The sequence below is a fragment of the Chaetura pelagica genome, unplaced genomic scaffold (genome assembly GCF_000747805.2).
Source record: "Chaetura pelagica isolate M959 unplaced genomic scaffold, ChaPel_1.0 scaffold142, whole genome shotgun sequence".
NCBI lineage: Eukaryota > Metazoa > Chordata > Aves > Apodiformes > Apodidae > Chaetura > Chaetura pelagica.
This window is the reverse complement of record NW_009952973.1, coordinates 1,516,957-1,521,421: the sequence shown is the minus strand read 5'-3', so window position 1 is coordinate 1,521,421 and position 4,465 is coordinate 1,516,957.

The following is a 4,465-nucleotide window of genomic DNA, read 5'->3' as shown; positions in this document are numbered from 1 at the left end:
CCTGCTGATAATGCTCAAAAGGTGCAAGGAAGAACATCCTGTAATTATCTAAATCGGATCTGGACACAGCAGCAACATTACTGTACTGTGCCAGAGCTCTCTGACTTCAAAGAAAAGAAAAAAGAAAATCCCTGTATTCTACCCATAACCACAGATGCAGCTTAAATGTTACTAATGTAATAGGAGCTGTCATAAAAACTGGAGGCATGACATAGCAATTTTGGTAAATACAGCACAGTAAATGGCTTATTAAATCAAGCTGCCCTCAAAGGAAGAGCTGTGGCTACAAATTCAAATGATACAATGACATAACGGCACCAAATCACACTGCTCCCATCATTTTCTCCCAACCCCGAGATTTTAGAGCCTCTTAGAGAAGCTAAAAAAAGTTCCCAAAGCACAAAACCTTCTGCAAGGCATAATCAGGGTGCACAAAAGGGTAGCAAATGCTTACGTGCTGTGCTGGATGCTGCACTTCCCTTGGTAAATAGAACTTAACCTCCTGGACTTAAACTCTTGGGCTCTGCAGGATACAGTTAAGTTTGTTTGCAAATGTTTTTCTCTGAAGGAGCGAACAGACCACTTAAGGCACTGTGCCCAGGCCAAGGAGCAATGAGAGCGGGGCCAGCGGCAGAAACACTGTTTGGGCTTTCTGCCTATCCAGTCCTGCTCCCGTTCCATTGCATGGCCTCTGCCCATGTCCAAGGTTGACCCCAGTCACACCACATTTTCTCCTGTTCTAGGAAACTTACCGACCTTTGATCTTTATAGAAAGATCAAATGGCATCTGAAAAGCAAAAGTGCTGAGCAGGTACAGCAGCACCACCCACCACACCACCAAACTCATCGGACTTTTTACAAAGTAACAAACCCCAATGAAAGAGGAAATGTGTAATGTATGAAATGGATGCCCTGAAGGATCTGAGTGTGCCAGTGGGAGACCATGTCTGCTGCTGGGAATCTTCTCATCTCCACAGAATAGCGCTAAGAAGAGAAGCTCTCATTTCTGTTCTTCCAAACCAAGTTACCAGGACAAAAAAAAGGCAGTGCATTTTTCACACCCAAAACTGCAACACGAACAAGTTGATGTCATTCAAAAACATGTACTTTTCTTTAGGATGCACATGGAAACATTCAAATTTAAGAAAAAAATACCTATAATACAATACTAAAAAGGTGGTAAGCAGGAGCAACAACATGGCAGATGAATTGACTGACTGTACATGTCCAAAGATCAGCACAGGCAGAAGCTGCTTTGAATGAAAGTCACCGAGTGTGCTAGCCCAGTTGATACAAACCATGCGTATGTGCTGAGGCTGACCCATGGGGCATCCAAAAATGGCCAAAGCTAAAAGAGAACGACTACAACAGTTAAGACAAAGTGTTCACTTTATAGGGAGGTTACAAAAAAAAAAGAAAAAAGTAAAAAGCAGGTTGAAATAGCAAGGAAAATAGCAAGGAAAGAGTCCTTGCTACAGCAGAACAGCTTAAAAACACACTCACACTGGAAATGTGGCATTCACAGTTTGAAACATCTAGCAGGGAACTGGAAATTAACTTTGGTGTCACTGAGCCACCACCTGCAGGTTTAGGAATAGATCTGCCGAGCCCAAGACACTTAATTTGTGACTGATGCTGAGACAATGTGCCACAGAGGGACAGCTCTACTCACTCACACACACACAAGTGTGAGGAAATCCAGCCTGTAGGGCACTTCCTTGCTCTTGGAAAGAGCAGCAGTGCCATGTCCTCTACGGGCCTCCTGGCTGGACCACAGCTTGGACCATAGGCATAAGGGGGCTTTTGGAAAAAGATACATCACTGGTGAGAGGAAGGACGGCACATTTTCTAACTGGAGGGAAGAAGCTTATTAAAGAAGCATTTGGCTGAAGAACTTACACAGACAGACGTGATTAATCTAAAAAGATCAACATTTTCAAGATAAATCACACAGTGTGCATTTTGAAGACAGGAAGCTGCAATCTTGCCAACATATTTTTTTTTGCTGGGTGCTGGACATTATGCTACTATCACAACTCAGACATAGCTGTAAGACTGATCCCACTCAGGAACCAAGTAATAAACAGTTACATGTATGATCACCATTTTTGCATTCCTGAGCCAGGGTCACTGCACTCATCCACCTCTTCCATTTGGAAGCTGACAGGTTTCCCATTTACAAGGGGACATTGTGCTCAAACACAGTTCTGACCTTTCAGCAAGAATTCTTCCTCCACAACTCAAAGGCTGAACTTATCCTACTGAATGTAGAGCATAAGCTTATGGGGTAAATCCTCACCTTCCTCAAATTTATAAATGCTTTTTTGAGCAGTCCACATTTTAAAAATCCCCATGTAGCTTAACAGACTTGCTGAGATGAAACTGCTGTGACTTTGTACATTTGTAAAAACATCAGTTAATATCAACAATCTCAAAAGAACAATCTCTGCCCAACAAATAAAGATTTTTATTCTAGAATAAAAACAAGAGAAGGGAGTGTTAACACAGTAACCTTAACTGCCTTGAGCACTGGTCGGCAGAACTCTTTTTTTAAAAAAAAGTGGGGTTTTTTGTTCCTTTTTAAACAGTCCTTCAGAAAAGGGGTTGGATTTTTTTCTTTGGCCCTCATAAATTTCCTGCCAGAGCAAGCACTGACCCTGGCATCCACAATGCTAAAACACTTCCCACACACACCACTACTGAAAAAAAAAAGAACGTTAATTTGCTCACACATTTACAACAACAATGAAGGAGAAAAAAAGAAAAGAGCTCTCTAAACCTGGATAACTAAAGTTTAAGAAAAACCCAGAGCCTTGGCTTCAGCTTGCATGGAAGCTTGTGAGGTGAAACAGGGCCACATGGAGGTCAGTAGGTGATGACCTACATGGCGGTGATGCAGTGATGCCTATAAAACAATTTAGAAGTGAAAGCAAACCAGACAGTCAGCTTGGAAGCAACACCACCCCCAGCCATTCTGGAAGTGAAGACTGTACAGTAAACAAGTGAAGATGGATCCAGAGAAGTTCTTGAAGTGATTCTGTTAGAGATGCACTTCAGGATTATTTTCTCCCTTGAATAACCTACAGCAGTCTGACACAATGGATGCATCTTGCAGCTTGCAGATTAAAGGAACAACTTTTCAGAAGCATCTAAAGGATTTAGGAGCTTAAACTCCACTGCAGCTTTCACAGGAATTTGACCTGTAATTAATTAGGCCCTTTTGGAGTGTCTTTGTTTTTAAAGTGTTCTTTTCCTTTCCTCTGAGAAAGCATGTTTCAAAATCAGGATGAGATTAACTGGAGCCCCACATCACGGAATTACAATGAGCAGGACAGCTCATGTAAGCAAGTGTTATTTCCGATTGCTGTTTCTTCAGACTTCCTAGAGACTGAGTTTCTTTCCTGGACACAGGGATTTAAGGCCTGCTTGAACTAAGCCCCTCTTTATGTAGCCAACAGCATGCTGGAAGCACAATTATGCTACTAAGATAAGACGAAATGCAGTGGTGATGCATCAATTCATCATGTTTGGGTTCTTCTAATGAAGCCCATTATTCACAGGACAGAATTTTCTCAAGCAGTTATTCACCAGCAGACAGCTCTCCCTGTTCCTCCTTCCATTTCTACAGGTGGTGAATTGTCTGGTCCTCCCCTCACCATCCCAAAAGTGCAATATTAGGAAAAGTCAACACCTACATTAAATGCAAATAAACAGTATTTAACTTTCCCTTAGCCAAAATAATTAACAATAAAACAGAACGTTTTTCAGGAGCAAGCCAACCTTTTTCGTTAAAAAAGAGACACAAAAACAGTCTGCTGTCCTTTTAATACTACTGAAAGATACTGAATACCTTTCTTTAGCTTATTAAAATAAGCATAAAAAGCAATTACATATGAATTACATCTTGCATAGAAACATTTTGTTTTGTACTTTGTGCAAATCTTACTAAATAAGGCATGCTTGGGAGTTTAGGTAGCAATGCAGTAGTTATCAAAGAATGCTGAGAAACTGCAAGGAAAATTCCAGGCAGTCTGCAATCCACGTCCACTTACACAGCTCATTTGACTTCAAAGACCAACAGCTGATAGCTGCAGATCTGTCTGCAACATAAGGCAATGTGGTATGTGTAGGGTCCAGCACCTGCTTTCAGCTAGTCCTGGGTTTAATACACATAAGATCACTTGAATTCAAAAAACCTGAGCCACTCATTAAAAAGGGGGTTTCAGATGTGGTGACTAAGAACCCCGTTTCAGGAAAAAAGAAGGGACGGGGGGAAGAGGAGAAAGACATGAAGAAGGAGAACCCTTCATATAAAGGGGTTTTGTGCAGATTCACAACTTTTTTATACCCTGAACTGTCCCACGGGGCAAAGTTATTCCAAACAAGCTGTCTTGTAACAGGTTATCCAGAAGAGTATTTCTGGAACAGAAACACTAATGCATTTTCCTCTCTTAGCCAACCTACG